This window comes from Perca flavescens, chromosome 11, assembly GCF_004354835.1.
Source record: "Perca flavescens isolate YP-PL-M2 chromosome 11, PFLA_1.0, whole genome shotgun sequence".
In the NCBI taxonomy this organism is placed as follows: domain Eukaryota; kingdom Metazoa; phylum Chordata; class Actinopteri; order Perciformes; family Percidae; genus Perca; species Perca flavescens.
In genome coordinates, this window is record NC_041341.1 from 8,377,537 (window position 1) to 8,388,490 (window position 10,954).

Sequence of the window (10,954 nt, forward strand, 5' to 3'; positions counted from 1 at the left end):
GAGAAACACTGTCAACCTTGGAACCTGGAGCAGCTTCTGCCTCAGGACTTCCTTCAAGTAATAGATTGACATTTTGGAAGATTTTCATTCTTGCTAAGAGTTAGATGAGAAGATCAATACCGCTCTCATATCTGTCCGTTAAATATGAAACTATAAATCAAACTAAAAATTACACTCAGAGAGCGCAGACCTCCACCAAGGCCAATGCTGCATTCACGTGTTCCTCGGATGGTCTCATTTCCAGCGCTGGGAGGTTGTTCTTCCGACTTCAGCGTGTTCGTGAGCTTTAAGTCTTAGGGCCCTATTTTAACGATCTGAAACGCAAGTATCAAACGTGAAACGCAAGTAGCTTTGTGGGCGGATCTCGGCCGCTGTTGCTATGATACCGGCGGGATAAATGACTCTTGCGCCTGACGCAAATCTAAAATGGGTTCGTCTGAAGTAGCTAGGTGTGGTTTGGGCGTAACGTGCAATAAACCAATCAGATCGTCATCTCTCATTCCCTTTAAGAGCAGGCGCGCTTGTTCCATGGCGGATTGCTATTATGACGGCGGATCTGCCTGGCGCACGCCAGCGGGAGCTGTCCGGGATGCAGCAAAGTCATAAATACCCGTCTTGACCGGGTGGCGATGTTGCTGCGGCCTCTCGGGCGCATCTCCTCAAGTCTGGAGAGGATTGCTGCAGCCATGGAGCGTGGGCCTCCAAACGCACCATCTGCTCCTGTTGTGCCCCTTCCTCCTCCCCCCCACTCCATCTCCGTCCACCCGCTCCACCAGGAGCACATCGCACATAACTCTCGGACCAGATCCCGCCGGAGTGTCCAATCCCGCCGTAGTTCAACATCACGTCTCCTTAAGTCCTCTAATATTTCCTCATTTATGTCATCAAAACATCCATGATTCATGGAAATGTTGTGTAAAACACAACAAGCCACAAAGAATGCTGGGACTTTTTGAGGACTGTACTGTAAAGTGCCTCCTGATCTATCCAAACACCTGAAGCGCATTTTCAGTAATATTTTTCCTTGTAATTATGTATGGTTTGCAAAAATGGGAACTGCTGCGTCCGTGTAGACGAGAGAAGCAAAGTGTATGTGCGTTGTGCACACGCTACATTATGGCCAAGCATGCGAAATAGGCCAAAATAGCATCTGAATAACGCGCCACTGACTTTAGACTAGCACCACTGACTTTAGACTAGCACCACTGACTTTAGACTAGCACCACTGACTTTAGACTAGCACCACTGACTTTAGACTAGCACCACTGACTTTAGACTAGCGCCACTGACTTTAGACTAGCAACACTGACTTTAGACTAGCACCACTGACTTTAGACTAGCAACACTGACTTTAGACTAGCACCACTGACTTTAGACTAGCACCACTGACTTTAGACTAGCAACACTGACTTTAGACTAGCGCCACTGACTTTAGACTAGCACCACTGACTTTAGACTAGCACCACTGACTTTAGACTAGCAACACTGACTTTAGACTAGCACCACTGACTTTAGACTAGCAACACTGACTTTAGACTAGCGCTACTGACTTTAGACTAGCACCACTGACTTTAGACTAGCAACACTGACTTTAGACTAGCGCCACTGACTTTAGACTAGCGCCACTGACTTTAGACTAGCGCCACTGACTTTAGACTAGCGCCACTGACTTTAGACTAGCACCACTGACTTTAGACTAGCACCACTGACTTAAGACTAGCACCACTGACTTTAGACTAGCGCCACTGACTTTAGACTAGGTTTTTCCTGGTCTGTGGCGGAATTGTTTTCTGAAACTGCAAAATAGCACCAGAGAACGTTTACACCTGAACACTTCTCCTCTTTTCGCTGAACCGCCCCCCCGGGAACGCAAATACATTCCCTAATTTACCAACGTGCGTCTGTGGAGGGAAAAGTCAGCTGTGCATCGAGTGCAAAATAGGAATGATACATGCGTCGGTGTACAAAGGCAATTGCACTGAGTGCAAGATAGGGCCCTTAATGTGGAAAACAAAATGGATGCTACGAAGAAGATGTGTTGTATTTTATTGCTCAGAGCATTTAAACAACTCCTTAATAGCAGTTTCCAGAAGAGCAAAGGAAAAGGATTAGGTGAGAGATTAAATATTTTTTCAGGATTATGCTGACACCACATGAATGCAGTACAAGTGTCCTATCTCTAAGATAACAAAAGTGAAAAGTAATTTGTGTTTGCCCCCTGTGATTCAGATCCGCTCCAAAATGTAATGGGTTCTCCTGCGGGCAATGCTACACCCTTCCACCAAGTTAATGAAAATTGAGCCAGGAGTTTTTCCGTAATCCTGCTGACAGACAGACAAAGCAAAAAACAGCAAGGCTTGCTGTTTCCCCTGTTTCGAGTCTTTAAAGGTCCAGTGTGCAGGAATTTCTCCCATCTCTCACTCAACTCTCTCACACCACGCAGTTCAAAGTACGTATTACAGCTACGGTAGCCTTCACGCTTCAAAACGCCTCTTGCTCTTTTCAATATCCTTTTTCTTTTTTCAGGGCGAAGAAGAAGAAGACTCCTGTTCCTGAAATTTGGATTTTGAATATGTGTTGTCCTCCATGTTTCCTTCTTCAAACTCCCGGGGCCGGGAAGCTACGATACCCATTAGCAGCATTAGCAGTATGTCCTGTATGTCCCTTACCAGCTAACGTATTTCAAGATGGCGCATGAATATCGAGCATCTACCCAAGTTCATGCAAATGCAAATGTAAAATTTCAAACCAAAAGGAATACTTGGAATTGATGGTGGTGGTAAATATTCATGAAAATGGACAAGTAGGTGAACGGACAACACAGATTTTGATAATGAACAACTAAACACATTACACACTGGGCCTTTAAGCTATAAACTAAGACTCTCCTAGCTGTAGCTTCATATTTAATGAACAGATATAAGAGAGAGGTGTCAATCTTCTCATCTAACAAGGCGAATAAGGGTATTTCACCAAAATGTCATACTATTCCTGTCAAACAAAGCAAAGCAGGATGATATCTCCTCATCATAGGTTACATGTGTCTATGAGAGGTGAGGAGAAATTAACCAGAGTGACTTTCAATTTTCAGGTTGTTTAATTTGAATCCTTTTTAAAGGCTTGGAATGTCAAAACTATCTAACATTTTTAACAGAAAAAGGAGGCAAAAATGTAAGAAAAGTTCCATATTCATTCATATTAGTTTGGATAGCAAAAATACTATAATATTTCCTATCTTGTTCTTATGACCCCTTAGATTTATTATAGGACCCTACAGGGGTCCTGACACCCCTAGTCTCGCATGCCATATCTTTCTCCACAGCACTGCAAAGGATGGTCTGGCCCCTCCACATATACACTCCATTGGATTTCTTTAAATCAATCACAATCATCTTGGGCGGCGGCGCTCAGCTCCAGACGCAGTAACGGTGGCTCTGCAAATTGGTCTCGGGAAGGAACTTGTTTTGGTGGAACATTTGCACACCGCAAAAGAAAATGCCACATCCAATATTAAATTAACTGTTCAAACAATACAGTAACGTGAGCTATTTAAATTAGCTGATACATGGTTAAACCTCATTGGCTCTTACCAGTGTATGTCAGTGTGTACTTCCACAGCAGTCCTCTCCAGTCAGTCCCAAAATGTCCCAGTTAGAGAGGAAATGCCGTAAACATATTCTTTGTACATTTTTACAATCATTCCCCGAATTAACCAAGCAGGCCTGCCTTGTTTTTAGCGTGTAGCTTGCTAGCTCTAAGTTTGTTGATGTATCCAGAGACCAATGGAGTTTGATACGTTGTCGATCCGGACTGTGACACCTCAGATTGGGACCCACTGATCTAGAGGCACCGTTGAACTCTTTTTCAGTGATTCTGTCGCTCAATACATCACAATAACTCAGACTTAAGACTACAATACATCACATGCACGGAGTGGATGCATGCAGCAGTGGCCGTCTGGTGGTGTGTATTATTCATCAGGAACGAGGCGAGTCGGTGTGGAGTGTTTGCGGCCTGGAGTGTAAACAGCTGTGTGTTGCTTGACATGCTTTTGCACTCTCAGCTCAGCGTTAGCCGGGTCTGTTGGTACTGATCAGACTAGAGCTGAGGCGACAGGACAGCCTGCCAAACAACAACCACCACGGGCCTGGCCCTGCCCCAACACACACACACACACACACACACACACAGATAAATATGAAACAAAGACACATAAACACACAGGCTGAGGCCCGAGCAAAAAATCAACACAGCTTTACAGTAATACATAAAAAAATGAACAGACCTCCCGTCTGTCTTGGTTTTTGTTTCAGGTTACACGACTCTTCTCAAGCTGCAGGCTCCAAGTCTGGAGATAATAGTCGGGTGGAGACCGGAGGGCATTTTCTTCAATAAACTCAGAACAAAGACGCAACAATGATTTCATGAGGACCGGATAATGTGGTACTCAAGTTATGTCTACGATACGCAAGAAGACTCTGAAAAGACTTTGAAAAGACTAAAGTGTGACAAAATCTCACATCTAAAAGACAATCTGTCATGATGTCACTGAGTTTTTAGGCACAGACTAGAAGATTTTACTACAAAGGCTTAAAACTTACGATAATCGGAACATCAAGACAGGAAAAAAGACTGACTTAAGACAGCTCGGACTGAGTTTTATGACCACCCACGATTGAGACGACGGGACCTAACTCTAGCAAAAACTCTCATGATTTCATTCCCATATTGGAAATTTGTCTGCGACAGCGGACTCGCTTGAAAAGTCGGTGTAAGGTCGGCATTAGTCTATAAACAAAGAGAGATAGTGTGACTGTGTGTATCAGAAATATGTGGAAAAACTTGGAATTTTCTTTTACTTCTAAATCTTTTTAGCCTTTTGTGATAGAAAAATGCAAAGAAGAACATTATCTGTAGGGTGATTAAGCATGTTGTCAATGCACAGTCCTTTTGCAGAATAAATGTGTGTGTGTGTGTGTGTGTGTGTGTGTGTGTGTGTGTTTTTTACTTGTAGTATACTTGTGGGGTCTGCACAGCCTTGTGGGGCCCAAAATGCTTGTGCCCACATGTGTAAAGGGCTGTTTGAGGGTTAAGGCTTGGTTTCAGGATTAGGGTTAGAATTAGGTTATGGTTAGGGTGAGGGTAAGGGTTAAGGTTAGGCATTTAGTTGTGATGGTTAAGATTGGGGTAAGGGTTAAGGTTAGGCATTTAGTGGTGATGGTTAAGGTTAGGGTAAGGGGCTAGGGAATGCATTATGTCAATGACGTGTCCCCACAAAGATAGTAAAAGAAATGTACTCCTGTGTGTGTGTGTGTGTGTGTGTGTGTGTGTGTGTGTGTGTGTGTGTGTGTGTGCTTCGCAAATTCAGCCCATTTGCACTGCTGGTACAAAGATAACTGCAATTAGGCCAAGCAGGCAATCAGCATGGACACCATAAAACAGCTAGGACCTCTAAGTGGGGACGCCTCTTTACATGAAGGTCAGCTCATTAAATTAACAAGAATTTGCTGTACACGGACTGGAGGTAAAGTCATGCAGAGAGCAGCGTCTACATCATATAAAATATTTCAACTTCTTGAAGAGAAGAAGTGGAAAGGAGTTAGAATGACTGACAGCGGGGAGAAAAGGAGACAAAGATGAAAAAGGGAAGTTAAATTGGAGGAACAGAGTTAAGGAGGAGGAGGGCAGCGTGGAGAGGCGATGTTTGGAAGGAAAGGTTCAAATCGATGCAGGGACTAATGTATTCAATGCCCACTCTGTTTACAGAGCAGGCAGCGAGCCTGATGATATCCAGACTTTTGGCAACTATCGAATGAAAACCTTCCACCAACTGCCTTTAATGCTCGTCGTGTCGAGCGGGTTTTGGTCAAAAGCCTCAGCTCTGCAAACGCCATGTGAACAAGCAGTTTCAGGGAACTCCACTGTGTGCTATAGAGCGGGAAGAACTCCAGTGTAGGGATGTTAATTATTTACCATTACGCTAACGACAATAAGAATGTTGACCGATTAATACTAGCTGTTAAAAACAATATTATTGAAATAGAAATTGAAAGTTTTTGCACTGTAAAAGAAAAATAGGCTATAGAATATACTTCTTAACTGTTAGGTAACTTGCTAGTGAAAACATAGCATTGCAAAAAGTTTGCAACGCAAAAATAATCATTCTAATATGTTGGGAAAAAACATTAATTGAAATGAACCGGACTGCTTGGTGGAAATGAGGCTCCCAGCCGGTTCTGCGGTCCACTTTGGGAATCTCTGAGGAAACTTTAGGCTCTAGCACGCAAATTTGGACAAGCAAATAAAATGGTGGACAGTAAATATAATATACTCAGTAAGCGATTTGGGGGGGACATAATGCATCCCCTTGCTAACCCCAGCACGGTGGCCCAATGCACTTTAATAAGTGCTTACACCCACCATGCAAGTTTAATATATTTAAAAAGTTGTGATCTACTTTATTTTATCTGTTTTATCTTAAAAAGTATCAATATACCTTGCCTTTACTTACAATGTGTCAGTAGACACACAACAATATATTTGAAATAAAACTATCAATGTTCATATGAGTAGTTATTACTATGTGATTATTGTGTACATGAAGTGTTATAAAAGTGAGTTGACATACACAATCAATGTGAGTAGTTATGTCTGTGATTGCTGTATTACACAATTCAACTTCATAGCCTCGGCGCTGCAAAACAGATGATTTTACATGGTTTAAAAATGCCAGAATTAGAGCGCCTGATTAGCTCACCTGGTAGGGCGCCCATATAGAGGTTTACTCCTCGACGCAGAGGCCGGGGGTTAGACTCCGATCTGCAGCCCTATGTTGCATGTCATTCCCCTTCTCTCTCTCCATTCAAGTCTAAGCTGTCCTATACAAATGAAGGCATTTTGTCTTTTTTAAATGCCAGAATTAGCCAAAAGGCTATTTTCATCTGTAGTCCCCTGGCCTCGATGTTAAAAAGGGCTTTTTAAAATACAATAACATATAAAACTGATAAATCCGTGGTGCTGTCGGTGAGGCTGAAGTAGCAGACAGATTTGTAATTGCAACTTTTCCTCTGAGTCCCAGTCTCTAGTTTTCGAATCATCTCCCCCTTTGTGTTCTTCTTTTGGGACACTACCGCTAATATGTACTATCGCTACTATCGCTTATAGAAGAGAATGGAGAAGAAGATATTATTTTAAAAGTGAAAACTGTGGCTGGGCGTTGTGAACCTGGAAACATCAAACTTTCGAGTAGAAAGTGGTGAAAAAAGAAAAAAAAAAACATTAAAATAAACATTAAATCAAAGGTGCGTCCACCAACAAAGCTCTGTAATCCGAATGGATCCAGGAAGTACCTTTCAGCATCATTAGCTAATTGAATCTAGTATTGATTCCATATCAGTAATAAGTGATATATGGGGCTCATATTAGTTATATTAGGTTAAATAGGCAGCCATAAGGTCATGTGCAAGGAGACATTTCGTATTCAGTCATAAATTGATCTGCCATGTTTTATTAGAGTGGTGTGTTGCAGCGGCTGTGGATACTTATTAAACGCACAGGGTGGTTGATGCAGTGCAGCAGGTAGTGGAGGCATTTTCTCATTCTAATTTATGTAATATAGTTTTTATAAAGCATGTTTCTAAAGATGGGTAACCAAATGCTTATCCGTCTCGTAAGACAATTTGAACTGTGCTAAACAGGAAAAACAGATAAAATAACGGCGCCTGATGAAAGAAAAACATATTCGAAAATTATTTTAAAGTGCAAAAGAGAGAAAAAGGTTTCAGGAGCAATTTTCCAAGCCATCTACTATTAGCTGCAGCAATTCATCGATTTGTCGATTGACAGAAAATGAATCAGCAACTATTGTTAGTAAACGATTATTTGCCTTTTTGTCAAAGCAAAAATGACAAACATTACCTGGTTTCAGCTTCTTAAATGTGTTGATTGGCTATTGACAAATGAACGTGTTTACATTTTGCACCGCATACTTAAACATTTCAATTGAAGGCATCACAGGCATTTTGTCACTATTTTAAAATCCCCCCCCCACTCAAAAATCTGTTTTTCTTCTTGTCCCTACAGTTGGATGTTTGAGCTTCACTGTGCAGAATGAAGATTGTGCAGTTTGACACAAGAAGGCTGCTTTAACATTTTATCTGCTGAAAGTGGAAGGTTTCTCTCTGCTCATGTAAAATCTTTAAGGGGTGGGCCTTGAAGCATGATATCTGATACCTCATCATACCTTTCAAAGTCAATCCTCCAATATGTACATATGTTGTATATATGTCTTGACACAAAAGTTAAAAAAAATTCATAGATTAAACGATTACTTGGGAAAATAATCAGCAGATCAATCGATAATGAAAATAATCATTACAGTAGCTGAGACCTGCTATCTATCTATTGTGTGATTACAATTTTTACAATTGGCTTGAGTTGTTTCGAAGAATCAGCAGAAAATAAACTGTGTGAAGGGTGGCACAAAAAAAAAAAAAAAAAAAAAAATCATAAAAAATAACCGGGCTGATACTCTTCTTGTAATTTTGTCCATTTTTATAGTCTGGTCAAGGTTTAAGGTGCATAATAACCAAGGCTGCGATGTGTTTTCCATGTGTTTATGACGGGTGAGTGTGATGTATTGGCAGACGACGATGTTGTTAATGACAGCGCTGTTTTATGAGTGGTGTCACTTGTCAACTAGAGTGTAACCAAACCCACACTTTGACCCCTGATGGTGTGACACAAATGTGACTGCAAGCATCACTGTATGTGTACATACAAGTCCATACAACGCATTTTTGTGAACGGGTTCGTATGATGTTGTACAAAAACGTATGCACACCCATAAGTATGATATGCTGCGAAATTAAGCGACCGCCGGCTGGTCAAATGACGACTGGGGAGGCCGTCACTAGTCAATTATGGCCGACAAAAAGTGACTTTGAGCGTCATGCAGCGGCGACAGTTAAGTTTAGGCACCAAAACGACTAGTTAAGATTAGAAAAAAGATGGAGGTTTGGATCAAAACCATCCCGGGACACGAACATGCGTTTCCTGTGTAAAAATCTTGCATATGCTCCGGGATGCTCCATGGTGTTTTAAGCCCCCAACGTCTCCTTCAAGGCACCTAACCCTAACCTTAGCCCTAATCCTAACCATTGCCTAATCCTAGTGCCTTTCAGGCAGCGTTGCCTGGAAGGAGATTTTGGGGGCTTATAACACCGATAAACCTCCGGGACACAAACTTCGCTTCCCACCTTGAAAGTCCTGTGTAAGATAACCTGTGAAATTAGTTGAGCGCTGGCTGGTCACGCGACGACCGGAGAGGCTGTTGCTAGTTGATGTTAGCCAACAAAAAGTGACTGTGACCTGGGTACAGGGCACCCTGAGCTGCCGGGCATTTCAGTTGACCTTACAGTTAAGTTTGGCCGAGAAAAAGTGAGCATCATGCGTAACAGTTAAGTTCAGGCACGAAAACAACTGAAAGATTCCAAACATTCCCAGGACACAAACATGCGTTTCCTTGGTGAAATCCTGACGCAAACTGCGTGAAAGCCCCGTGTTTTATGACTCAGCCACCCGACCCTGACCTCCTCCCTACGCGGTCTACAGCGCTCCCATACAGCCGCAGTCAATGTGGTGCGTACAGCAATGAATACGTGATATACAGCACATTCGGATTATGGCGCTTTACTTTTCGGAGCTATATGTACAAATGGTTTTCTGAGAACAGCCTGGCCCATAATGTTCAACACTGCGCCTTAATCAACATTGCTCAATGTAATTTGACCATTTGTAAGCATTACCGGATTAGTGTGCCCAATTATCTGCCATCCTAAACGCTGATATGAACAAATGCTGTATCCATAACCTGGACTTAATAGACGCATGTTGGGTTGATGTATCACACAGCTAATTTCGTGATTACATTTTCAGTGGCCAGACCTTTTCCTGTCTGCTAATTGCAGCAGGTTAAGCAGCAAGCAAGGCAATACCAATCTATTGGGTCATGTTCCAAACACAGAGGTCTGTTCTCTGTGTGTACTGGCCTCCATCAATCAATCCTCAATGATGTACATGGTGTGTGTGTGTGTATGTGTGTGTGTGTGTGTGTGTGTGTGTGTGTGTGTGTGTGTGTGTGTGTGTGTGTGTGTGTGTGCGCGCGCGTGTGTGTGTGCGTGTGCACGTGCACACGTGTGTGCATTTGCACATCATTCCCTGTGAACTCTCGCCTCGTCCTATTGATAGCTCTCATATGACTACCGTCTATAAAGCAGCATCTCCATTAAAATGAAATACATGTTCAGCAGTACCTCTTTACAACTCCAGTAAAAATAAAAGTGTTTTACAGCGTTATTGTTTTCAGGCAGTCGGTAATGATAGTGATGAGGAGGTATTTTATGGGTATTTTATGGGGGTCGTCTTTATGGAGAATCTTGTGGTTATAGATAATAAAGGGACAGATTCTCACGCTATCTCCTGACCGGATGTGACCTGGGGTTTAAAATGTGCGTTATTAGGAGACCATCCTCCCCCGAAAAATGCTCCCAGAAGCCGTTTCTACAAGCAGCAATTACAAACAATATTTATGTGGCTGTAATAGTTATGACAGGAGCAAAGCAAGAAGTAAGGTGACATTTCCGCGTAAGGATGTAGGTTGGGGTGGTGAATGGGTCAAACCAACTTCTAGGTGGGGTGACGATCTTTTACTTAAATAAAAGTACTAATACCAAACTGTGAAAATACTCCACTACAAGTAAAAGTCCTGCATTCAGAAACATTACATTACTAAATTGATGTATCAGCTAAATGTAGTAACTGCAGATGAAAAGTAGCCTTTTGGCTAACTCTGGCATATTGACAGAAATGTTTATTAATATGCATCTGTCCCTGTAATAGTTGAAGAACACAAAGTACGCACTGTGCAGTAAAATGTTGCCTATTAAAGATGTTG